Genomic DNA, 26,689 nt, shown 5'->3' with positions numbered 1-26,689 from the left:
CAGGCTGACTGAAAGACATTGCCTCTACCCGTCTTCTAGCCACCTCTAGGAATGCCTCAGTGAAGAAAGAGAGTTTCTCCTCTGAAAGCAGGTGGTCTCCAGTGCCTTGCTGGGAGCTCATCCCACGCTTGCCCTAGCTAAAGTGCGAAGTAAACGTGAGCCCTAGCCTCAAGGTAAGCACGAGTGTTTCCTATCAGCAAGGTTTTGTGTGCAGCCATCTCCATGAACCCTGACTCGATAGAGTGCTTTAACTCCTCTGCGACTTTCCGTCGGCCTCAGAGAGTCGCGTATGTGAATTCCCTTCTGTGGGAGAGCGTGTGCGCTGTACCTCCCCTGTTTGTTTTCCGAGCCACACAACACAGAACAAACTGTTGGGCTCAACTCTTTCTATGCAGAAGGGAGGGCAATGCACTGCTTCTCGCTTGCAGAGCTTGATTTCTACAGCTGTAAGGCAGCTCCGGCACCACGTTCCTGCCAGTATCACAGTCAACGGGGCTCTCCCTCTGTGGAGGCCCTCTGAAGGGCACTGAGAGAATCCCTGAGCCTAAAGTGCGTCCTGGCAACTCTTACCTGTCATCTCTCTAGTGTGACGCCAGGTACACTGTAGGTCCAGCCTGACAGAAAGTACAGAAAAACCGGGACAATTGTGAGGCATTTGGACGATCCAAAGTCACCTAGGCCTGACTCAGTCATTAAGCGGGTAATGCTATATTCATGGCACGCAAAACACCCCGCGTCCAACCAAGTGTGATCCTAGAAAGGCCCAGTGTGGCTGAAAGTCTCCAGTAGTCAGTCAGAGAGTGCTGGTCAATGCGCTGTGGGGTCCAGTTGGCAACTGGAGAATGTGGGAGAAGCCCGACATTCCCCCTTTGCAAAGCAACTTCGTTGCAGCTTCCAAGCCACCTGGAAACCCCACCACCAGGGTACTATTCACCCCGCAGATGCCTCTGAGGAGCAGTGAGTTTTTCCCCAAGAAACCAGGTGCTTGCGATTCCTTCCTGGGAGCTCACCCAAGGAGCATACTGTCGCTCAAGTGCAACTAAACGTGACCTCTAGTCTCGAGGTAAGGTGCACATTTTCCCTTTACCAGAGGTAGGTGTGCACCAGTTTCCAGGAAGTCTTCTTAGTCAATGGACGGCTTTAGCATTAGTAGGTCTCACAGCGCTCAAGACTCTCACCTGGGCACTTCTTTCCAAGGAAGTGTGCTGTGTGCCCAAAGCCTTCTGAGCACAAGCAAGGGATACACAGTTCTGGGAACATCCCTCACTATGCAGCTGAAAGTGTCGGGAACGAAGGTGTTCTCTACGGCTAGCGTTTCACAGCTCTGAAGCAGCCGCAGGACCGCGGTTCTTGGCAGGCTTTCGTTCCGTGTGCGTCTGCCACGTTATGGAAAGCTACGCTGCCCTGAAAGAAACCCCCGGGGCTCCAATTCAGTTGGGGGACTCCTGCTCGACGTCTCTCGGTGTGACGTGGAAACTGGACTTTAGGTCCAGCCCGAAAGAAAGTAGAGATTTACTCAGAGCATTGCTAGGCATCTGGAACATCCAAAGTCACCTAGGCCTACTGAGGGCATTTAGAGGATTATGCCGTTCACCACATGCAGCGCACACTGCATCCAAAAGTTTCATCGCAGAAGGCCGACGTGTGTTCCAAGGGTCTCCCTTGGTGGTTGTCAGAGAAGAGAGGTGTATGTGCTGGGTGGTCCAGTTTGTAGTTGAGAAGCCTGGAAAGGGGCAATATTTTGCCCATTTGAAAGGTAGATAGTGGCGGCCTCCAGGCTGACTGAAAGACATTGCCGCTACCCGTCTTTTAGCCCCGTCTAGGAATGCCTCAGTGAACAAAGAGAGTTTCTCCTATGAAACCAGGTGGTCTCCAGTGCCTTGCTGGGAGTTCATCCCACGCTTGCCCTAGCTAAAGTGCGAAGTAAACGTGAGCCCTAGCCTCAAGGTAAGCACGAGTGTTTCCTATCAGCAAGGTTTTGTGTGCAGCCATCTCCATGAACCCTGACTCGATAGAGTGCTTTAACTCCTCTGCGGCTTTCCGTCGACCTCAGAGAGTCGCGTATGTGAATTCCCTTCTGTGGGAGAGCGTGTGCACTGTGAGTCCCCTGTTTGTTTTCCGAGCCACACAACACAGAACAAACTGTTGGGCTCAACTCTTTCTATGCAGAGGGGAGGGCAATGCACTGCTTCTCGCTTGCAGAGCTCGATTTCTACAGCTTTAAGGCAGCTCCGGCACAACGTTCCTGCCAGTATCACAGTCAATGGGGCTCTCCATTTGTGGAGGCCCTCTGAAGGGCACTGAGAGAATCCCTGACCCTAAAGTGCGTCCTGGCAACTCTTACCTGTCATCTCTCTAGTGTGACGCCAGGTACACTGTAGGTCCAGCCTGACAGAAAGTACAGAAAAACCGGTACAATTGTGAGGCATTTGGACGATCCAAAGTCACCTAGGCCTGACTCAGTCATTAAGCGGGTAATGCTATATTCATGGCACGCAAAACACCCCGCGTCCAACCAAGTGTGATCCTAGAAATGCCCAGTGTGGCTGAAAGTTTCCAGTAGTAAGTCAGAGAGTGCTGGTCAATGCGCTCTGGGGTCCAGTTGGCAACTGTAGAATGTGGGAGAAGCCCGACATTCCCCCTTTGCAAAGCAACTTCGTTGCAGCTTCCAAGCCGCCTGAAAACCCCACCACCAGGGTACTATTCACCCCACCGATGCCTCTGAGGGGCAGTGAGTTTTTCCCCAAGAAACCAGGTGCTTGCGATTCCTTCCTGGGAGCTCACCCCAAGAGCCTACTGTCGCTCAAGTGCCAACTAAACGTGACCTCTAGTCTCGAGGTAAGGTGCACATTTTCCCATTACCAGAGGTAGGTGTGCACCAGTTTCCAGGAAGTCTTCTTAGTCAATGGACAGCTTTAGCATTAGTAGGCCTCACAGCGCTCAAGAATCTCACGTGGGCACTTCTTTCCAAGGAAGTGCGCTGTGTGCCCAAAGCCTTCTGTGCACAAGCAAGGGATACACAGCTCTGGGAACATCCCTCACTATGCAGCTGAAAGGGTCGGGAACGAAGGTGTTCTCTATGGCTAGCGTTCCACAGCTCTGAAGCAGCCTCAGGACCGCGGTTCTTGGCAGGCTTTCGTTCCGTGTGCGTCTGTCACGTTATGGAAAGCTACGCTGCCCTGAAAGAAACCCCCGGGGCTCCAATTCAGTTGGGGGACTCCTGCTCGACGTCTCTCGGAGTGACGTGGAAACTGGACTTTAGGTCCAGCCCGAAAGAAAGTAGAGATTTACTCTGAGCATTGCTAGGCATTTGTAACATCCAAAGTCACCTAGGCCTACTGAGGGCATTTAGAGGATTATGCCGTTCACCACATGCAGCGCACACTGCATCCAAAAGTTTCATCGCAGAAGGCCGACGTGTGTTCCAACGGTCTCCCTTGGGGGTTGTCAGAGAAGATAGGTGTATGTGCTGGGTGGTCCAGTTTGTAGTTGAGAAGCCTGGAAAGGGGCAGTATTTTCCCCATTTGAAAGGTAGATTGTGGGGGCCTCCAGGCTGACTGAAAGACATTGCCTCTGCCCGTCTTCTAGCCACCTCTAGGAATGCCTCAGTGAAGAAAGAGAGTTTCCCCTCTGAAAGCAGGTGGTCTCCAGTGCCTTGCTGGGAGCTCATCCCACGCTTGCCCTAGCTAAAGTGCGAAGTAAACGTGAGCCATAGCCTCAAGGTAAGCACGAGTGTTTCCTATCAGCAAGGTTTTGTGTGCAGCCATCTCCATGAACCCTGACTCGATAGAGTGCTTTAACTCCTCTGCGGCTTTCCGTCGGCCTCAGAGAGTCGCGTATGTGAATTCCCTTCTGTGGGAGAGCGTGTGCGCTGTAACTCCCCTGTTTGTTTTCCGAGCCACACAACACAGAACAAACTGTTGGGCTCAACTCTTTCTATGCAGAGGGGAGGGCAAAGCACTGCTTCTCGCTTGCAGAGCTCGATTTCTACAGCTGTAAGGCAGCTCCGGCACATCGTTTCTGCCAGTATCACAGTCAACGGGGCTCTCCCTCTGTGGAGGCCCTCTGAAGGGCACTGAGAGAATCCCTGAGCCTAAAGTTCGTCCTGGCACCTCTTACCTGTCATCTATCTAGTGTGACGCCAGGTACACTGTAGGTCCAGCCTGACAGAAAGTACAGAAAAACCGGTACAATTGTGAGGCATTTGGACGATCCAAAGTCACCTAGGCCTGACTCAGTCATGAAGCGGGTAACTCTATATTCATGGCACGCAAAACACCCCGCGTCCAAACAAGTGTGATCCTAGAAAGGCCCAGTGTGGCTGAAAGTCTCCAGTAGTCAGTCAGAGAGTGCTGGTCAATGCGCTCTGGGGTCCAGTTGGCAAATGGAGAATGTGGGAGAAGCCCGACGTTCCCCCTTTGCAAAGCAACTTCGTTGCAGCTTCCAAGCCGCCTGGAAACCCCACCACCAAGGGTACTATTCACCCCACAGATGCCTCTGAGGGGCAGTGAGTTTTTCCCCAAGAAACCAGGTGCTTGCGATTCCTTCCTGGGAGCTCACCCCAGGAGCATACTGTCGCTCAAGTGCCAACTAAACGTGACCTCTAGTCTCGAGGTAAGGTGCACATTTTCCCATTACCAGAGGTAGGTGTGCACCAGTTTCCAGGAAGTCTTCTTAGTCAATGGACGGCTTTAGCATTAGTAGGCCTCACAGCACTCAAGACTCTCACGTGGGCACTTCTTTCCAAGGAAGTGCGCTGTGTGCCCAAAGCCTTCTGTGCACAAGCAAGGGATACACAGCTCTGGGAACATCCCTCACTATGCAGCTGAAAGTGTCGGGAACGAAGGTGTTCTCTATGGCTAGCGTTCCACAGCTCTGAAGCAGCCTCAGGACCGCGGTTCTTGGCAGGCTTTCGTTCCGTGTGCGTCTGCCATGTTATGGAAAGCTACGCTGCCCTGAAAGAAACCCCCGGGGCTCCAATTCAGTTGGGGGACTCCTGCTCGACGTCTCTCTGAGTGACGTGGAAACTGGACTTTAGGTCCAGCCCGAAAGAAAGTAGAGATTTACTCTGAGCATTGCTAGGCATCTGGAACATCCAAAGTCACCTAGGCCTACTGAGGGCATTTAGAGGATTATGCCATTCACCACATGCAGCACACACTGCATCCAAAAGTTTCATCGCAGAAGGCCGACGTGTGTTCCAAGGGTCTCCCTTGGGGGTTGTCAGAGAAGATAGGTGTATGTGCTGGGTGGTCCAGTTTGTAGTTGAGAAGCCTGGAAAGGGGCAGTATTTTCCCCATTTGAAAGGTAGATAGTGCCGGCCTCCAGGCTGACTGAAAGACATTGCCGCTACCCGTCTTCTAGCCACCTCTAGGAATGCCTCAGTGAAGAAAGAGAGTTTCTCCTATGAAACCAGGTGGTCTCCAGTGCATTGCTGGGAGCTCATCCCACGCTTGCCCTAGCTAAAGTGCGAAGTAAACGTGAGCCCTAGCCTCAAGGTAAGCACGAGTGTTTCCTATCAGCAAGGTTTTGTGTGCAGCCATCTCCATGAACCATGACTCGATAGAGTGCTTTAACTCCTCTGCGGCTTTCCGTCGGCCTCAGAGAGTCGCGTATGTGAATTCCCTTCTGTGGGAGAGCGTGTGCGCTGTGAGTCCCCTGTTTGTTTTCCGAGCCACACAACACAGAACAAACTGTTGGGCTCAACTCTTTCTATGCAGAGGGGAGGGCAATGCACTGCTTCTCGCTTGCAGAGCTCGATTTCTACAGCTGTAAGGCAGCTCCGGCACAACGATCCTGCCAGTATCACATTCAACGTGCCTCTCCCTCTGTGGAGGCCCTCTGAAGGGCACTGAGAGAATCCCTGAGCCTAAAGTGCGTCCTGGCAACTCTTACCTGTCATCTCTCTAGTGTGACGCCAGGTACACTGTAGGTCCAGCCTGACAGAAAGTACAGAAAAACCGGTACAATTGTGAGGCATTTGGACGATCCAAAGTCACCTAGGCCTGACTCAGTCATTAAGTGGGTAATGCTATATTCATGGCATGCAAAACACCGCACGTCCAACCAAGTGTGATCCTAGAAAGGCCCAGTGTGGCTGAAAGTCTCCAGTAGTCAGTCAGAGAGTGCTGGTCAATGCGCTCTGGGGTCCAGTTGGCAACTGGAGAATGTGTGAGAAGCCCGATGTTCCCCCTTTGCAAAGCAACTTCGTTGCAGCTTCCAAGCCGCCTGAAAACCCCACCACCAGGGTACTATTCACCCCACAGATGCCTCTGAGGGGCAGTGAGTTTTTCCCCAAGAAACCAGGTGCTTGCGATTCCTTCCTGGGAGCTCACCCCAGGAGCATACTGTCGCTCAAGTGCCAACTAAACGTGACCTCTAGTCTCGAGGTACGGTGCACATTTTCCCATTACCAGAGGTAGGTGTGCACCAGTTTCTAGGAAGTCTTCTTAGTCAATGGATGGCTTTAGCATTAGTAGGCCTCACAGCGCTCAAGACTCTCACGTGGGCACTTCTTTCCAAGGAAGTGCGCTGTGTGCCCAAGGCCTTCTGAGCACAAGCAAGGGATACACAGCTCTGGGAATATCCCTCACTATGCAGCTGAAAGGGCCGGGAACGAAGGTGTTCTCAATGGGTAGCGTTGCACAGCTCTGAAGCAGCCGCAGGACCGTGGTTCTTGGCATGCTTTCGTTCCGTGTGCGTCTGCCACGTTATGGAAAGCTACGCTGCCCTGAAAGAAACCCCCGGGGCTCCAATTCAGTTGGGGGACTCCTGCTCGACGTCTCTCGGAGTGACGTGGAAACTGGACTTTAGGTCCAGCCCGAAAGAAAGTAGAGATTTACTCTAAGCATTGCTAGGCATTTGGAACATCCAAAGTCACCTAGGCCTACTGAGGGCATTTAGAGGATTATGCCGTTCACCACATGCAGCGCACACTGCATCCAAAAGTTTCATCGCAGAAGGCAGTCGTGTGTTCCAAGGGTCTCCCTTGGGGGTTGTCAGAGAAGATAGGTGTATGTGCTGGGTGGTCCAGTTTGTAGTTGAGAAGCCTGGAAAGGGGCAGTATTTTCCCCATCTGAAAGGTAGATCGTGGCGGCCTCCAGGCTGACTGAAAGACATTGCCGCTACCCGTCTTCTAGCCACCTCTAGGAATGCCTCAGTGAAGAAAGAGAGTTTCTCCTATGAAACCAGGTGGTCTCCAGTGCCTTGCTGGGAGCTCATCCCACGCTTGCCCTAGCTAAAGTGTGAAGTAAATGTGAGCCATAGCCTCAAGGTAAGCACGAGTGTTTCCTATCAGCAAGGTTTTGTGTGCAGCCATCTCCATGAACCCTGACTCGATAGAGTGCTTTAACTCCTCTGCGGCTTTCCGTCGGCCTCAGAGAGTCGCGTATGTGAATTCCCTTCTGTGGGAGAGCGTGTGCGCTGTAACTCCCCTGTTTGTTTTCCGAGCCACACAACACAGAACAAACTGTTGGGCTCAACTCTTTCTATGCAGAAGGGAGGGCAATCCACTGCTTCTCGCTTGCAGAGCTCGATTTCTACAGCTGTAAGGCAGCTCCGGCACATCGTTTCTGCCAGTATCACAGTCAACGGGGCTCTCCCTCTGTGGAGGCCCTCTGAAGGGCACTGAGAGAATCCCTGAGCCTAAAGTTCGTCCTGGCAACTCTTACCTGTCATCTCTCTAGTGTGACGCCAGGTACACTGTAGGTCCAGCCTGACTGAAAGTACAGAAAAACCGGTACAATTGTGAGGCATTTGGATGATCCAAAGTCACCTAGGCCTGACTCAGTCATTAAGCGGGTAATTCTATATTCATGGCACCCAAAACACCCTGCGTCCAAACAAGTGTGATCCTAGAAAGGCCCAGTGTGGCTGAAAGTTTCCAGTAGTAAGTCAGAGAGTGCTGGTCAATGCGCTCTGGGGTCCAGTTGGCAACTGTAGAATGTGGGAGAAGCCCGACGTTCCCCCTTTGCAAAGCAACTTCGTTGCAGCTTCCAAGCCCCCTGAAAACCCCACCACCATGGTACTATTCACCCCACAGATGCCTCTGAGGGGCAGTGAGTTTTTCCCCAAGAAACCAGGTGCTTGCGATTCCTTCCTGGGAGCTCACCCCAGGAGCATACTGTCGCTCAAGTGCCAACTAAACGTGACCTCTAGTCTCGAGGTAAGGTGCACATTTTCCCATTACCAGAGGTAGGTGTGCACCAGTTTCCAGGAAGTCTTCTTAGTCAATGGACGGCTTTAGCATTAGTAGGCCTCACAGCGCTCAAGACTCTCACGTGGGCACTTCTTTCCAAGGAAGTGCGCTGTGTGCCCAAAGCCTTCTGAGCACAAGCAAGGGATACACAGCTCTGGGAACATCCCTCACTATGCAGCTGAAAGGGTCGGGAACGAAGGTGTTCTCTATGGCTAGCGTTCCACAGCTCTGAAGCAGCCGCAGGACCGCGGTTCTTGGCAGGCTTTCATTCCGTGTGCGTCTGCCACGTTATGGAAAGCTACGCTGCCCTGAAAGAAACCCCCGGGGCTCCAATTCAGTTGGGGGACTCCTGCTCGACGCCTCTCGGAGTGACGTGGAAACTGGACTTTAGGTCCGGCCCGAAAGAAAGTAGAGATTTACTCTGAGCATTGCTAGGCATTTGGAACATCCAAAGTCACCTAGGCCTACTGATGGCATTTAGAGGATTATGCCGTTCACCACATGCAGCGCACACTGAATCCCAAAGTTTCATTGCAGAAGGCCGACGTGTGTTCCAAGGGTCTCCCTTGGGGGTTCTCAGAGAAGATAGGTGTATGTGCTGGGTGGTCCACTTTGTAGTTGAGAAGCCTGGAAAGATGCAGTATTTTCGCCATTTGAAAGGTAGATAGTGGCGGCCTCCAGGCTGACTGAAAGACATTGCCGCTACCCGTCTTCTAGCCACCTCTAGGAATGCCTCAGTGAAGAAAGAGAGTTTCTCCTATGAAACCAGGTGGTCTCCAGTGCCTTGCTGGGAGCTCATCCCACGCTTGCCCTAGCTAAAGTGCGAAGTAAACGTGAGCCCTAGCCTCAAGGTAAGCACGAGTGTTTCCTATCAGCAAGGTTTTGTGTGCAGCCATCTCCATGAACCCTGACTCGATAGAGTGCTTTAACTCCTCTTCGGCTTTCCATCGGCCTCAGAGAGTCGCGTATGTGAATTCCCTTCTGTGGGAGAGCGTGTGCGCTGTGAGTCCCCTGTTTGTTTTCCGAGCCACACAACACAGAACAAACTGTTGGGCTCAACTCTTTCTATGCAGAGGGGAGGGCAAAGCACTGCTTCTCGCTTGCAGAGCTCGATTTCTACAGCTGTAAGGCAGCTCCGGCACATCGTTTCTGCCAGTATCACAGTCAACGGGGCTCTCCCTCTGTGGAGGCCCTCTGAAGGGCACTGAGAGAATCCCTGAGCCTAAAGTTCGTCCTGGCACCTCTTACCTGTCATCTATCTAGTGTGACGCCAGGTACACTGTAGGTCCAGCCTGACAGAAAGTACAGAAAAACCGGTACAATTGTGAGGCATTTGGACGATCCAAAGTCACCTAGGCCTGACTCAGTCATTAAGCGGGTAACTCTATATTCATGGCACGCAAAACACCCCGCGTCCAAACAAGTGTGATCCTAGAAAGGCCCAGTGTGGCTGAAAGTCTCCAGTAGTCAGTCAGAGAGTGCTGGTCAATGCGCTCTGGGGTCCAGTTGGCAAATGGAGAATGTGGGAGAAGCCCGACGTTCCCCCTTTGCAAAGCAACTTCGTTGCAGCTTCCAAGCCGCCTGGAAACCCCACCACCAAGGGTACTATTCACCCCACAGATGCCTCTGAGGGGCAGTGAGTTTTTCCCCAAGAAACCAGGTGCTTGCGATTCCTTCCTGGGAGCTCACCCCAGGAGCATACTGTCGCTCAAGTGCCAACTAAACGTGACCTCTAGTCTCGAGGTAAGGTGCACATTTTCCCATTACCAGAGGTAGGTGTGCACCAGTTTCCAGGAAGTCTTCTTAGTCAATGGACGGCTTTAGCATTAGTAGGCCTCACAGCACTCAAGACTCTCACGTGGGCACTTCTTTCCAAGGAAGTGCGCTGTGTGCCCAAAGCCTTCTGTGCACAAGCAAGGGATACACAGCTCTGGGAACATCCCTCACTATGCAGCTGAAAGTGTCGGGAACGAAGGTGTTCTCTATGGCTAGCGTTCCACAGCTCTGAAGCAGCCTCAGGACCGCGGTTCTTGGCAGGCTTTCGTTCCGTGTGCGTCTGCCACGTTATGGAAAGCTACGCTGCCCTGAAAGAAACCCCCGGGGCTCCAATTCAGTTGGGGGACTCCTGCTCGACGTCTCTCGGAGTGACGTGGAAACTGGACTTTAGGTCCAGCCCGAAAGAAAGTAGAGATTTACTCTGAGCATTGCTAGGCATCTGGAACATCCAAAGTCACCTAGGCCTACTGAGGGCATTTAGAGGATTATGCCATTCACCACATGCAGCACACACTGCATCCAAAAGTTTCATCGCAGAAGGCCGACGTGTGTTCCAAGGGTCTCCCTTGGGGGTTGTCAGAGAAGATAGGTGTATGTGCTGGGTGGTCCAGTTTGTAGTTGAGAAGCCTGGAAAGGGGCAGTATTTTCCCCATTTGAAAGGTAGATAGTGGCGGCCTCCAGGCTGACTGAAAGACATTGCCGCTACCCGTCTTCTAGCCACCTCTAGGAATGCCTCAGTGAAGAAAGAGAGTTTCTCCTATGAAACCAGGTGGTCTCCAGTGCATTGCTGGGAGCTCATCCCACGCTTGCCCTAGCTAAAGTGCGAAGTAAACGTGAGCCCTAGCCTCAAGGTAAGCACGAGTGTTTCCTATCAGCAAGGTTTTGTGTGCAGCCATCTCCATGAACCATGACTCGATAGAGTGCTTTAACTCCTCTGCGGCTTTCCGTCGGCCTCAGAGAGTCGCGTATGTGAATTCCCTTCTGTGGGAGAGCGTGTGCGCTGTGAGTCCCCTGTTTGTTTTCCGAGCCACACAACACAGAACAAACTGTTGGGCTCAACTCTTTCTATGCAGAGGGGAGGGCAATGCACTGCTTCTCGCTTGCAGAGCTCGATTTCTACAGCTGTAAGGCAGCTCCGGCACAACGTTCCTGCCAGTATCACAGTCAACGGGGCTCTCCCTCTGTGGAGGCCCTCTGAAGGGCACTGAGAGAATCCCTGAGCCTAAAGTGCGTCCTGGCAACTCTTACCTGTCATCTCTCTAGTGTGACGCCAGGTACACTGTAGGTTCAGCCTGACAGAAAGTACAGAAAAAGCGGTACAATTGTGAGGCATTTGGACGATCCAAAGTCACCTAGGCCTGACTCAGTCATTAAGCGGGTAATGCTATATTCATGGCACGCAAAACACCGCACGTCCAACCAAGTGTGATCCTAGAAAGGCCCAGTGTGGCTGAAAGTCTCCAGTAGTCAGTCAGAGAGTGCTGGTCAATGCGCTCTGGGGTCCAGTTGGCAACTGGAGAATGTGGGAGAAGCCCGACGTTCCCCCTTTGCAAAGCAACTTCGTTGCAGCTTCCAAGCCGCCTGAAAACCCCACCACCAGGGTACTATTCACCCCACAGATGCCTCTGAGGGGCAGTGAGTTTTTCCCCAAGAAACCAGGTGCTTGCGATTCCTTCCTGGGAGCTCACCCAAGGAGCATACTGTCGCTCAAGTGCCAACTAAACGTGACCTCTAGTCTCGAGGTAAGGTGCACATTTTCCCATTACCAGAGGTAGGTGTGCACCAGTTTCCAGGAAGTCTTCTTAGTCAATGGACGGCTTTAGCATTAGTAGGCCTCACAGTGCTCAAGACTCTCACGTGGGCACTTCTTTCCAAGGAAGTGCGCTGTGTGCCCAAAGCCTTCTGTGCACAAGCAAGGGATACACAGCTCTGGGAACATCCCTCACTATGCAGCTGAAAGTGTCGGGAACGAAGGTGTTCTCTATGGCTAGCGTTCCACAGCTCTGAAGCAGCCTCAGGACCGCGGTTCTTGGCAGGCTTTCGTTCCGTGTGCGTCTGCCACGTTATGGAAAGCTACGCTGCCCTGAAAGAAACCCCCGGGGCTCCAATTCAGTTGGGGGACTCCTGCTCGACGTCTCTCGGAGTGACGTGGAAACTGGACTTTAGGTCCAGCCCGAAAGAAAGTAGAGATTTACTCTAAGCATTGCTAGGCATTTGGAACATCCAAAGTCACCTAGGCCTACTGAGGGCATTTAGAGGATTATGCCGTTCACCACATGCAGCGCACACTGCATCCAAAAGTTTCATCGCAGAAGGCAGTCGTGTGTTCCAAGGGTCTCCCTTGGGGGTTGTCAGAGAAGATAGGTGTATGTGCTGGGTGGTCCAGTTTGTAGTTGAGAAGCCCGGAAAGGGGCAGTATTTTCCCCATTTGAAAGGTAGATAGTGCCGGCCTCCAGGCTGACTGAAAGACATTGCCGCTACCCGTCTTCTAGCCACCTCTAGCAATGCCTCAGTGAAGAAAGAGAGTTTCTCCTATGAAACCAGGTGGTCTCCAGTGCCTTGCTGGGAGCTCATCCCACGCTTGCCCTAGCTAAAGTGCGAAGTAAACGTGAGCCATAGCCTCAAGGTAAGCACGAGTGTTGCCTATCAGCAAGGTTTTGTGTGCAGCCATCTCCATGAACCCTGACTCGATAGAGTGCTTTAACTCCTCTGCGGCTTTCCGTCGGCCTCAGAGAGTCGCGTATGTGAATTCCCTTCTGTGGGAGAGCGTGTGCGCTGTGAGTCCCCTGTTTGTTTTCCGAGCCACACAACACAGAACAAACTGTTTGGCTCAACTCTCTCTATGCAGAGGGGAGGGCAATGCACTGCTTCTCGCTTGCAGAGCTCGATATCTACAGCTGTAAGGCAGCTCCGGCACAACGTTCCTGCCAGTATCACATTCAACGTGCCTCTCCCTCTGTGGAGGCCCTCTGAAGGGCACTGAGAGAATCCCTGAGCCTAAAGTGCGTCCTGGCAACTCTTACCTCTCATCTCTCTAGTGTGACGCCAGGTACACTGTAGGTCCAGCCTGACAGAAAGTACAGAAAAACCGGTACAATTGTGAGGCATTTGGACGATCCAAAGTCACCTAGGCCTGACTCAGTCATTAAGCGGGTAATACTATATTCATGGCATGCAAAACACCGCACGTCCAACCAAGTGTGATCCTAGAAAGGCCCAGTGTGGCTGAAAGTCTCCAGTAGTCAGTCAGAGAGTGCTGGTCAATGCGCTCTGGGGTCCAGTTGGCAACTGGAGAATGTGTGAGAAGCCCGACGTTCCCCCTTTGCAAAGCAACTTCGTTGCAGCTTCCAAGCCGCCTGGAAACCCCACCACCAGGGTACTATTCACCCCACAGATGCCTCTGAGGGGCAGTGAGTTTTTCCCCAAGAAACCAGGTGCTTGCGATTCCTTCCTGGGAGCTCACCCCAGGAGCATACTGTCGCTCAAGTGCCAACTAAACGTGACCTCTAGTCTCGAGGTACGGTGCACATTTTCCCATTACCAGAGGTAAGAGTGCACCAGTTTCCAGGAAGTCTTCTTAGTCAAGGGACGGCTTTAGCATTAGTAGGCCTCATAGAGCTCAAGACTCTCACGTGGGCACTTCTTTCCAAGGAAGTGCGCTGTGTGCCCAAGGCCTTCTGTGCACAAGCAAGGGATACACAGCTCTGGGAACATCCCTCACTATGCAGCTGAAAGGGCCGGGAACGAAGGTGTTCTCAATGGCTAGCGTTCCACAGCTCTGAAGCAGCCTCAGGACCGCGGTTCTTGGCAGGCTTTCGTTCCGTGTGCGTCTGCCACGTTATGGAAAGCTACGCTGCCCTGAAAGAAACCCCCGGGGCTCCAATTCAGTTGGGGGACTCCTGCTCGACGTCTCTCGGAGTGACGTGGAAACTGGACTTTAGGTCCAGCCCGAAAGAAAGTAGAGATTTACTCTAAGCATTGCTAGGCATTTGGAACATCCAAAGTCACCTAGGCCTACTGAGGGCATTTAGAGGATTATGCCGTTCACCACATGCAGCGCACACTGCATCCAAAAGTTTCATCGCAGAAGGCAGTCGTGTGTTCCAAGGGTCTCCCTTGGGGGTTGTCAGAGAAGATAGGTGTATGTGCTGGGTGGTCCAGTTTGTAGTTGAGAAGCCCGGAAAGGGGCAGTATTTTCCGCATTTGAAAGGTAGATAGTGCCGGCCTCCAGGCTGACTGAAAGACATTGCCGCTACCCGTCTTCTAGCCACCTCTAGCAATGCCTCAGTGAAGAAAGAGAGTTTCTCCTATGAAACCAGGTGGTCTCCAGTGCATTGCTGGGAGCTCATCCCACGCTTGCCCTAGCTAAAGTGCGAAGTAAACGTGAGCCATAGCCTCAAGGTAAGCACGAGTGTTGCCTATCAGCAAGGTTTTGTGTGCAGCCATCTCCATGAACCCTGACTCGATAGAGTGCTTTAACTCCTCTGCGGCTTTCCGTCGGCCTCAGAGAGTCGCGTATGTGAATTCCCTTCTGTGGGAGAGCGTGTGCGCTGTGAGTCCCCTGTTTGTTTTCCGAGCCACACAACACAGAACAAACTGTTTGGCTCAACTCTCTCTATGCAGAGGGGAGGGCAATGCACTGCTTCTCGCTTGCAGAGCTCGATATCTACAGCTGTAAGGCAGCTCCGGCACAACGTTCCTGCCAGTATCACATTCAACGTGCCTCTCCCTCTGTGGAGGCCCTCTGAAGGGCACTGAGAGAATCCCTGAGCCTAAAGTGCGTCCTGGCAACTCTTACCTCTCATCTCTCTAGTGTGACGCCAGGTACACTGTAGGTCCAGCCTGACAGAAAGTACAGAAAAACCGGTACAATTGTGAGGCATTTGGACGATCCAAAGTCACCTAGGCCTGACTCAGTCATTAAGCGGGTAATTCTATATTCATGGCATGCAAAACACCGCACGTCCAACCAAGTGTGATCCTAGAAAGGCCCAGTGTGGCTGAAAGTCTCCAGTAGTCAGTCAGAGAGTGCTGGTCAATGCGCTCTGGGGTCCAGTTGGCAACTGGAGAATGTGTGAGAAGCCCGACGTTCCCCCTTTGCAAAGCAACTTCGTTGCAGCTTCCAAGCCGCCTGGAAACCCCACCACCAGGGTACTATTCACCCCACAGATGCCTCTGAGGGGCAGTGAGTTTTTCCCCAAGAAACCAGGTGCTTGCGATTCCTTCCTGGGAGCTCACCCCAGGAGCATACTGTCGCTCAAGTGCCAACTAAACGTGACCTCTAGTCTCGAGGTACGGTGCACATTTTCCCATTACCAGAGGTAAGAGTGCACCAGTTTCCAGGAAGTCTTCTTAGTCAAGGGACGGCTTTAGCATTAGTAGGCCTCATAGAGCTCAAGACTCTCACGTGGGCACTTCTTTCCAAGGAAGTGCGCTGTGTGCCCAAGGCCTTCTGTGCACAAGCAAGGGATACACAGCTCTGGGAACATCCCTCACTATGCAGCTGAAAGGGCCGGGAACGAAGGTGTTCTCAATGGCTAGCGTTCCACAGCTCTGAAGCAGCCGCAGGACCGTGGTTCTTGGCAGGCTTTCGTTCCGTGTGCGTCTGCCACGTTATGGAAAGCTACGCTGCCCTGAAAGAAACCCCCGGGGCTCCAATTCAGTTGGGGGACTCCTACTCGACGTCTCTCGGAGTGACGTGGAAACTGGACTTTAGGTCCAGCCCGAAAGAAAGTAGAGATTTACTCTGAGCATTGCTAGGCATCTGGAACATCCAAAGTCACCTAGGCCTACTGAGGGCATTTAGAGGATTATGCCGTTCACCACATGCAGCGCACACTGCATCCAAAAGTTTCATCGCAGAAGGCCGACGTGTGTTCCAAGGGTCTCCCTTGGGGGTTGTCAGAGAAGATAGGTGTATGTGCTGGGTGCTCCAGTTTGTAGTTGAGAAGCCTGGAAAGAGGCATTATTTTCCCCATTTGAAAGGTAGATAGTGGCGGCCTCCAGGCTGACTGAAAGACATTGACGCTACCCATATTCTAGCCACCTCTAGGAATGCCTCAGTGAACAAAGAGAGTTTCTCCTATGAAACCAGCTGGTCTCCAGTGCCTTGCTGGGAGCTCATCCCACGCTTGCCCTATCTAAAGTGCGAAGTAAACGTGAGCCCTAGCCTCTAGGTAAGCACGAGTGTTTCCTATCAGCAAGGTTTTGTGTGCAGCCATCTCCATGAACCCTGACTCGATAGAGTGCTTTAACTCCTCTGCGGCTTTCCGTCGGCCTCATAGAGTCGCGTATGTGAATTCCCTTCTGTGGGAGAGCGTGTGCGCTGTGAGTCCCCTGTTTGTTTTCCGAGCCACACAACACAGAACAAACTGTTGGGCTCAACTCTTTCTATGCAGAGGGGAGGGCAATGCACTGCTTCTCGCTTGCAGAGCTCGATTTCTACAGCTGTAAGGCAGCTCCGGCACATCGTTTCTGCCAGTATCACAGTCAATGGGGCTCTCCCTCTGTGGAGGCCCTCTGAAGGGCACTGAGAGAATCCCTGAGCCTAAACTGCGTCCTGGCAACTCTTACCTGTCATCTCTCTAGTGTGACGCCAGGTACACTGTAGGTCCAGCCTGACAGAAAGTACAGAAAAACCGGTACAATTGTGAGGCATTTGGACGATCCAAAGTCACCTAGGCCTGACTCAGTCATTAAGCGGGTAATGCTATATTCATGGCACGCAAAACACCCCGCGTCCAACCAAGTGTGATCCTAGAAATGCCCAGTGTGGCTGAAAGTTTCCAGTAGTCATTCAGAGAGTGCTGGTCAATGAGCTCTGGGGTCAAGTTGGCAACTGTAGAATGTGGGAGAAGCCCGACGTTCCCCCTTTGCAAAGCAACTTCGTTGCAGCTTCCAAGCCGCCTGAAATCCCCACCACCATGGTACTATTCACCCCACAGATGCCTCTGAGGGGCAGTGAGTTTTTCCCCAAGAAACCAGGTGCTTGCGATTCCTTCCTGGGAGCTCACCCAAGGAGCATACTTTCGCTCAAGTGCCAAGTAAACGTGACCTCTAGTCTCGCGGTAAGGTGCACATTTTCCCATTACCAGAGGTAGGTGTGCACCAGTTTCCAGGAAGTCTTCTTAGTCAATGGACGGCTTTAGCATTAGTAGGCCTCACAGCGCTCAAGACTCTCACGTGGGCACTTCTTTCCAAGGAAGTGCGCTGTGTGCCCAAAGCCTTCTGTGCACAAGCAAGGGATACACAGCTCTGGGAACATCCCTCACTATGCAGCTGAAAGGGTCGGGAACGAAGGTGTTCTCTATGGCTAGCGTTCCACAGCTCTGAAGCAGCCTCAGGACCGCGGTTCTTGGCAGGCTTTCGTTCCGTGTGCGTCTGCCACGTTATGGAAAGCTACGCTGCCCTGAAAGAAACCCCCGGGGCTCCAATTCAGTTGGGGGACTCCTGCTCGACGTCTCTCGGAGTGACGTGGAAACTGGACTTTAGGTCCAGCCCGAAAGAAAGTAGAGATTTACTCTGAGCATTGCTAGGCATCTGGAACATCCAAAGTCACCTAGGCCTACTGAGGGCATTTAGAGGATTATGCCATTCACCACATGCAGCACACACTGCATCCAAAAGTTTCATCGCAGAAGGCCGACGTGTGTTCCAAGGGTCTCCCATGGGGGTTGTCAGAGAAGATAGGTGTATGTGCTGGGTGGTCCAGTTTGTAGTTGAGAAGCCTGGAAAGGGGCAGTATTTTCCCCATTTGAAAGGTAGATAGTGCCGGCCTCCAGGCTGACTGAAAGACATTGCCGCTACCCGTCTTCTAGCCACCTCTAGGAATGCCTCAGTGAAGAAAGAGAGTTTCTCCTATGAAACCAGGTGGTCTCCAGTGCATTGCTGGGAGCTCATCCCACGCTTGCCCTAGCTAAAGTGCGAAGTAAACGTGAGCCCTAGCCTCAAGGTAAGCACGAGTGTTTCCTATCAGCAAGGTTTTGTGTGCAGCCATCTCCATGAACCCTGACTCGATAGAGTGCTTTAACTCCTCTGCGGCTTTCCGTCGGCCTCAGAGAGTCGCGTATGTGAATTCCCTTCTGTGGGAGAGCGTGTGCGCTGTGAGTCCCCTGTTTGTTTTCCGAGCCACACAACACAGAACAAACTGTTGGGCTCAACTCTTTCTATGCAGAGGGGAGGGCAATGCACTGCTTCTCGCTTGCAGAGCTCGATATCTACAGCTGTAAGGCAGCTCCGGCACAACGTTCCTGCCAGTATCACATTCAACGTGCCTCTCCCTCTGTGGAGGCCCTCTGAAGGGCACTGAGAGAATCCCTGAGCCTAAAGTGCGTCCTGGCAACTCTTACCGGTCATCTCTCTAGTGTGACGCCAGGTACACTGTAGGTCCAGCCTGACAGAAAGTACAGAAAAACCGGTACAATTGTGAGGCATTTGGACGATCCAAAGTCACCTAGGCCTGACTCAGTCATTAAGCGGGTAATGCTATATTCATGGCATGCAAAACACCGCACGTCCAACCAAGTGTGATCCTAGAAAGGCCCAGTGTGGCTGAAAGTCTCCAGTAGTCAGTCAGAGAGTGCTGGTCAATGCGCTCTGGGGTCCAGTTGGCAACTGGAGAATGTGTGAGAAGCCCGACGTTCCCCCTTTGCAAAGCAACTTCGTTGCAGCTTCCAAGCTGCCTGAAAACCCCACCACCAGGGTACTATTCACCCCACAGATGCCTCTGAGGGGCAGTGAGTTTTTCCCCAAGAAACCAGGTGCTTGCGATTCCTTCCTGGGAGCTCACCCCAGGAGCATACTGTCGCTCAAGTGCCAACTAAACGTGACCTCTAGTCTCGAGGTACGGTGCACATTTTCCCATTACCAGAGGTAGGTGTGCACCAGTTTCTAGGAAGTCTTCTTAGTCAATGGACGGCTTTAGCATTAGTAGGCCTCACAGCGCTCAAGACTCTCACGTGGGCACTTCTTTCCAAGGAAGTGCGCTGTGTGCCCAAGGCCTTCTGTGCACAAGCAAGGGATACACAGCTCTGGGAACATCCCTCACTATGCAGCTGAAAGGGCCGGGAACGAAGGTGTTCTCAATGGCTAGCGTTCCACAGCTCTGAAGCAGCCGCAGGACCGCGGTTCTTGGCAGGCTTTCGTTCCGTGTGCGTCTGCCACGTTATGGAAAGCTACGCTGCCCTGAAAGAAACCCCCGGGGCTCCAATTCAGTTGGGGGACTCCTGCTCGACGTCTCTCGGAGTGACGTGGAAACTGGACTTTAGGTCCAGCCCGAAAGAAAGTTGAGATTTACTCTAAGCATTGCTAGGCATTTGGAACATCCAAAGTCACCTAGGCCTACTGAGGGCATTTAGAGGATTATGCCGTTCACCACATGCAGCGCACACTGCATCCAAAAGTTTCATCGCAGAAGGCAGTCGTGTGTTCCAAGGGTCTCCCTTGGGGGTTGTCAGAGAAGATAGGTGTATGTGCTGGGTGGTCCAGTTTGTAGTTGAGAAGCCTGGAAAGGGGCAGTATTTTCCCCATCTGAAAGGTAGATCGTGGCGGCCTCCAGGCTGACTGAAAGACATTGCCGCTACCCGTCTTCTAGCCACCTCTAGGAATGCCTCAGTGAAGAAAAAGAGTTTCTCCTATGAAACCAGGTGGTCTCCAGTGCCTTGCTGGGAGCTCATCCCACGCTTGCCCTAGCTAAAGTGTGAAGTAAATGTGAGCCCTAGCCTCAAGGTAAGCACGAGTGTTTCCTATCAGCAAGGTTTTGTGTGCAGCCATCTCCATGAACCCTGACTCGATAGAGTGCTTTAACTCCTCTGCGGCTTTCCGTCGGCCTCAGAGAGTCGCGTATGTGAATTCCCTTCTGTGGGAGAGCGTGTGCGCTGTGAGTCCCCTGTTTGTTTTCCGAGCCACACAACACAGAACAAACTGTTGGGCTCAACTCTTTCTATGCAGAGGGGAGGGCAATGCACTGCTTCTCGCTTGCAGAGCTCGATTTCTACAGCTGTAAGGCAGCTCCGGCACAACGTTCCTGCCAGTATCACAGTCAACGGGGCTCTCCCTCTGTGGAGGCCCTCTGAAGGGCACTGAGAGAATCCCTGAGCCTAAAGTGCGTCCTGGCAACTCTTACCTGTCATCTCTCTAGTGTGACGCCAGGTACACTGTAGGTCCAGCCTGACAGAAAGTACAGAAAAACCGGTACAATTGTGAGGCATTTGGACGATCCAAAGTCACCTAGGCCTGACTCAGTCATTAAGCGGGTAATGCTATATTCATGGCACGCAAAACACCCCGCGTCCAACCAAGTGTGATCCTAGAAAGGCCCAGTGTGGCTGAAAGTCTCCAGTAGTCAGTCAGAGAGTGCTGGTCAGTGCGCTCTGGGGTCCAGTTGGCAAATGGAGAATGTGGGAGAAGCCCGAAGTTCCCCCTTTGCAAAGCAACTTCGTTGCAGCTTCCAAGCCGCCTGGAAACCCCACCACCAAGGGTACTATTCACCCCACAGATGCCTCTGAGGGGCAGTGAGTTTTTCCCCAAGAAACCAGGTGCTTGCGATTCCTTCCTGGGAGCTCACCCAAGGAGCATACTGTCGCTCAAGTGCCAACTAAACGTGACCTCTAGTCTCGAGGTAAGGTGCACATTTTCCCATTACCAGAGGTAGGTGTGCACCAGTTTCCAGGAAGTCTTCTTAGTCAATGGACGGCTTTAGCATTAGTAGGCCTCACAGCGCTCAAGACTCTCACGTGGGCACTTCTTTCCAAGGAAGTGCGCTGTGTGCCCAAAGCCTTCTGTGCACAAGCAAGGGATACACAGCTCTGGGAACATCCCTCACTATGCAGCTGAAAGTGTCGGGAACGAAGGTGTTCTCTATGGCTAGCGTTGCACAGCTCTGAAGCAGCCTCAGGACCGCGGTTCTTGGCAGGCTTTCGTTCCGTGTGCGTCTGCCACGTTATGGAAAGCTACGCTGCCCTGAAAGAAACCCCCGGGGCTCCAATTCAGTTGGGGGACTCCTGCTCGACGTCTCTCGGAGTGACGTGGAAACTGGACTTTAGGTCCAGCCCGAAAGAAAGTAGAGATTTACTCTGAGCATTGCTAGGCATCTGGAACATCCAAAGTCACCTAGGCCTACTGAGGGCATTTAGAGGATTATGCCATTCACCACATGCAGCACACACTGCATCCAAAAGTTTCATCGCAGAAGGCCGACGTGTGTTCCAAGGGTCTCCCTTGGGGGTTGTCAGAGAAGATAGGTGTATGTGCTGGGTGGTCCAGTTTGTAGTTGAGAAGCCTGGAAAGGGGCAGTATTTTCCCCATTTGAAAGGTAGATAGTGCCGGCCTCCAGGCTGACTGAAAGACATTGCCGCTACCCGTCTTCTAGCCACCTCTAGCAATGCCTCAGTGAAGAAAGAGAGTTTCTCCTATGAAACCAGGTGGTCTCCAGTGCATTGCTGGGAGCGCATCCCACGCTTGCCCTAGCTAAAGTGCGAAGTAAACGTGAGCCATAGCCTCAAGGTAAGCACGAGTGTTGCCTATCAGCAATGTTTTGTGTGCAGCCATCTCCATGAACCCTGACTCGATAGAGTGCTTTAACTCCTCTGCGGCTTTCCGTCGGACTCAGAGAGTCGCGTATGTGAATTCCCTTCTGTGGGAGAGCGTGTGCGCTGTGAGTCCCCTGTTTGTTTTCCGAGCCACACAACACAGAACAAACTGTTGGGCTCAACTCTTTCTATGCAGAGGGGAGGGCAATGCACTGCTTCTCGCTTGCAGAGCTCGATTTCTACAGCTGTAAGGCAGCTCCGGCACAACGTTCCTGCCAGTATCACAGTCAACGGGGCTCTCCCTCTGTGGAGGCCCTCTGAAGGGCACTGAGAGAATCCCTGAGCCTAAAGTGCGTCCTGGCAACTCTTACCTGTCATCTCTCTAGTGTGACGCCAGGTACACTGTAGGTCCAGCCTGACAGAAAGTACAGAAAAACCGGTACAATTGTGAGGCATTTGGACGATCCAAAGTCACCTAGGCCTGACTCAGTCATTAAGCGGGTAATACTATATTCATGGCATGCAAAACACCGCACGTCCAACCAAGTGTGATCCTAGAAAGGCCCAGTGTGGCTGAAAGTCTCCAGTAGTCAGTCAGAGAGTGCTGGTCAATGCGCTCTGGGGTCCAGTTGGCAACTGGAGAATGTGTGAGAAGCCCGACGTTCCCCCTTTGCAAAGCAACTTCGTTGCAGCTTCCAAGCCGCCTGAAAACCCCACCACCAGGGTACTATTCACCCCACAGATGCCTCTGAGGGGCAGTGAGTTTTTCTCCAAGAAACCAGGTGCTTGCGATTCCTTCCTGGGAGCTCACCCCAGGAGCATACTGTCGCTCAAGTGCCAACTAAACGTGACCTCTAGTCTCGAGGTACGGTGCACATTTTCCCATTACCAGAGGTAGGTGTGCACCAGTTTCCAGGAAGTCTTCTTAGTCAATGGACGGCTTTAGCATTAGTAGGCCTCACAGCGCTCAAGACTCTCACGTGGGCACTTCTTTCCAAGGAAGTGCGCTGTGTGCCCAAAGCCTTCTGTGCACAAGCAAGGGATACACAGCTCTGGGAACATCCCTCACTATGCAGCTGAAAGTGTCGGGAACGAAGGTGTTCTCAATGGCTAGCGTTCCACAGCTCTGAAGCAGCCGCAGGACCGTGGTTCTTGGCAGGCTTTCGTTCCGTGTGCGTCTGCCACGTTATGGAAAGCTACGCTGCCCTGAAAGAAACCCCCGGGGCTCCAATTCAGTTGGGGGACTCCTGCTCGACGTCTCTCGGAGTGACGTGGAAACTGGACTTTAGGTCCAGCCCGAAAGAAAGTAGAGATTTACTCTGAGCATTGCTAGGCATTTGGAACATCCAAAGTCACCTAGGCCTACTGAGGGCATTTAGAGGATTATGCCGTTCACCACATGCAGCACACACTGCATCCAAAAGTTTCATCGCAGAAGGCCGACGTGTGTTCCAAGGGTCTCCCTTGGGGGTTGTCAGAGAAGATAGGTGTATGTGCTGGGTGGTCCAGTTTGTAGTTGAGAAGCCTGGAAAGGGGCAGTATTTTCCCCATTTGAAAGGTAGATAGTGGCGGCCTCCAGGCTGACTGAAAGACATTGACGCTACCCATCTTCTAGCCACCTCTAGGAATGCCTCAGTGAACAAAGAGAGTTTCTCCTATGAAACCAGCTGGTCTCCAGTGCCTTGCTGGGAGCTCATCCCACGCTTGCCCTATCTAAAGTGCGAAGTAAACGTGAGCCCTAGCCTCTAGGTAAGCACGAGTGTTTCCTATCAGCAAGGTTTTGTGTGCAGCCATCTCCATGAACCCTGACTCGATAGAGTGCTTTAACTCCTCTGCGGCTTTCCGTCGGCCTCATAGAGTCGCGTATGTGAATTCCCTTCTGTGGGAGAGCGTGTGCGCTGTGAGTCCCCTGTTTGTTTTCCGAGCCACACAACACAGAACAAACTGTTGGGCTCAACTCTTTCTATGCAGAGGGGAGGGCAATGCACTGCTTCTCGCTTGCAGAGCTCGATTTCTACAGCTGTAAGGCAGCTCTGGCACATCGTTTCTGCCAGTATCACAGTCAATGGGGCTCTCCCTCTGTGGAGGCCCTCTGAAGGGCACTGAGAGAATACCTGAGCCTAAAGTGCGTCCTGGCAACTCTTACCTGTCATCTCTCTAGTGTGACGCCAGGTACACTGTAGGTCCAGCCTGACAGAAAGTACAGAAAAAGCGGTACAATTGTGAGGCATTTGGACGATCCAAAGTCACCTAGGCCTGACTCAGTCATTAAGCGGTTAATTCTATATTCATGGCACGCAAAACACCCCGCGTCCAACCAAGTGTGATCCTAGAAATGCCCAGTGTGGCTGAAAGTTTCCAGTAGTCATTCAGAGAGTGCTGGTCAATGAGCTCTGGGGTCAAGTTGGCAACTGTAGAATGTGGGAGAAGCCCGACGTTCCCCCTTTGCAAAGCAACTTCGTTGCAGCTTCCAAGCCGCCTGAAATCCCCACCACCATGGTACTATTCACCCCACAGATGCCTCTGAGGGGCAGTGAGTTTTTCCCCAAGAAACCAGGTGCTTGCGATTCCTTCCTGGGAGCTCACCCCAGGAGCATACTGTCGCTCAAGTGCCAACTAAACGTGACCTCTAGTCTCGAGGTACGGTGCACATTTTCCCATTACCAGAGGTAGGTGTGCACCAGTTTCCAGGAAGTCTTCTTAGTCAATGGACGGCTTTAGCATTAGTAGGCCTCACAGCGCTCAAGACTCTCACGTGGGCACTTCTTTCCAAGGAAGTGCGCTGTGTGCCCAGAGCCTTCTGTGCACAAGCAAGGGATACACAGCTCTGGGAACATCCCTCACTATGCAGCTGAAAGGGCCGGGAACGAAGGTGTTCTCAATGGCTAGCGTTCCACAGCTCTGAAGCAGCCGCAGGACCGCGGTTCTTGGCAGGCTTTCATTCCGTGTGCGTCTGCCACGTTATGGAAAGCTACGCTGCCCTGAAGAAACCCCCGGGGCTCCAATTCAGTTGGGGGACTCCTGCTCGACGTCTCTCGGAGTGACGTGGAAAATGGACTTTAGGTCCAGCCCGAAAGAAAGTAGAGATTTACTCTGAGCATTGCTAGGCATTTGGAACATCCAAAGTCACCTAGGCCTACTGAGGGCATTTAGAGGATTATGCCGTTCACCACATGCAGCGCACACTGCATCCAAAAGTTTCATCACAGAAGGCCGACGTGTGATCCAAGGGTCTCCCTTGGGGGTTGTCAGAGAAGATAGATGTATGTGCTGGGTGGTCCAGTTTGTAGTTGAGAAGCCTGGAAAGGGGCAGTATTTTCCCCATTTGAAAGGTAGATAGTGGCGGCCTCCAGGCTGACTGAAAGACATTGCCGCTACCCGTCTTCTAGCCACCTCTAGGAATGCCTCAGTGAAGAAAGAGAGTTTCTCCTATGAAACCAGGTGGTCTCCAGTGCCTTGCTGGGTGCTCATCCCACGCTTGCCCTAGCTAAAATGTGAAGTAAACGTGAGCCATAGCCTCAAGGTAAGCACGAGTGTTTCCTATCAGCAAGGTTTTGTGTGCAGCCATCTCCATGAACCCTGACTCGATAGAGTGCTTTAACTCCTCTGCGGCTTTCCGTCGGCCTCAGAGAGTCGCGTATGTGAATTCCCTTCTGTGGGAGAGCGTGTGCGCTGTGAGTCCCCTGTTTGTTTTCCGAGCCACACAACACAGAACAAACTGTTGGGCTCAACTCTTTCTATGCAGAGGGGAGGGCAATGCACTGCTTCTCGCTTGCAGAGCTCGATTTCTACAGCTGTAAGGCAGCTCCGGCACAACGTTCCTGCCAGTATCACAGTCAACGGGGCTCTCCCTCTGTGGAGGCCCTCTGAAGGACACTGAGAGAATCCCTGAGCCTAAAGTGCGTCCTGGCAACTCTTACCTGTCATCTCTCTAGTGTGACGCCAGGTACACTGTAGGTCCAGCCTGACAGAAAGTACAGAAAAACCGGTACAATTGTGAGGCATTTGGACGATCCAAAGTCACCTAGGCCTGACTCAGTCATTAAGCGGGTAATGCTATATTCATGGCACGCAAAACACCCCGCGTCCAACCAAGTGTGATCCTAGAAAGGCCCAGTGTGGCTGAAAGTCTCCAGTAGTCAGTCAGAGAGTGCTGGTCAATGCGCTCTGGGGTCCAGTTGGCAAATGGAGAATGTGGGAGAAGCCCGAAGTTCCCCCTTTGCAAAGCAACTTCGTTGCAGCTTCCAAGCCGCCTGGAAACCCCACAACCAAGGGTACTATTCACCCCACAGATGCCTCTGAGGGGCAGTGAGTTTTTCCCCAAGAAACCAGGTGCTTGCGATTCCTTCCTGGGAGCTCACCCAAGGAGCATACTGTCGCTCAAGTGCCAACTAAACGTGACCTCTAGTCTCGAGGTACGGTGCACATTTTCCCATTACCAGAGGTAGGTGTGCACCAGTTTCCAGGAAGTCTTCTTAGTCAATGGACGGCTTTAGCATTAGTAGGCCTCACAGCGCTCAAGACTCTCACGTGGGCACTTCTTTCCAAGGAAGTGCGCTGTGTGCCCAAAGCCTTCTGAGCACAAGCAAGGGATACACAGCTCTGGGAACATCCCTCACTATGAAGCTGAAAGTGTCGGGAACGAAGGTGTTCTCTATGGCTAGCGTTCCACAGCTCTGAAGCAGCCTCAGGACCACGGTTCTTGGCAGGCTTTCGTTCCGTGTGCATCTGCCACGTTATGGAAAGCTACGCTGCCCTGAAAGAAACCCCCGGGGCTCCAATTCAGTTGGGGGACTCCTGCTCGACGTCTCTCGGAGTGACGTGGAAACTGGACTTTAGGTCCAGCCCGAAAGAAAGTAGAGATTTACTCTGAGCATTGCTAGGCATCTGGAACATCCAAAGTCACCTAGGCCTACTGAGGGCATTTAGAGGATTATGCCATTCACCACATGCAGCACACACTGCATCCAAATGTTTCATCGCAGAAGGCCGACGTGTGTTCCAAGGGTCTCCCTTGGGGGTTGTCAGAGAAGATATGTGTATGTGCTGGGTGGTCCAGTTTGTAGTTGAGAAGCCTGGAAAGGGGCAGTATTTTCCCCATTTGAAAGGTAGATAGTGGCGGCCTCCAGGCTAACAGAAAGACATTGCCGCTACCCGTGTTCTAGCCACCTCTAGGAATGCCTCAGTG

This window comes from Mesoplodon densirostris, chromosome 3 (assembly GCF_025265405.1).
Source record: "Mesoplodon densirostris isolate mMesDen1 chromosome 3, mMesDen1 primary haplotype, whole genome shotgun sequence".
Classification (NCBI taxonomy): Eukaryota; Metazoa; Chordata; class Mammalia; order Artiodactyla; family Ziphiidae; genus Mesoplodon; species Mesoplodon densirostris.
This window is presented reverse-complemented; position numbering follows the sequence as displayed.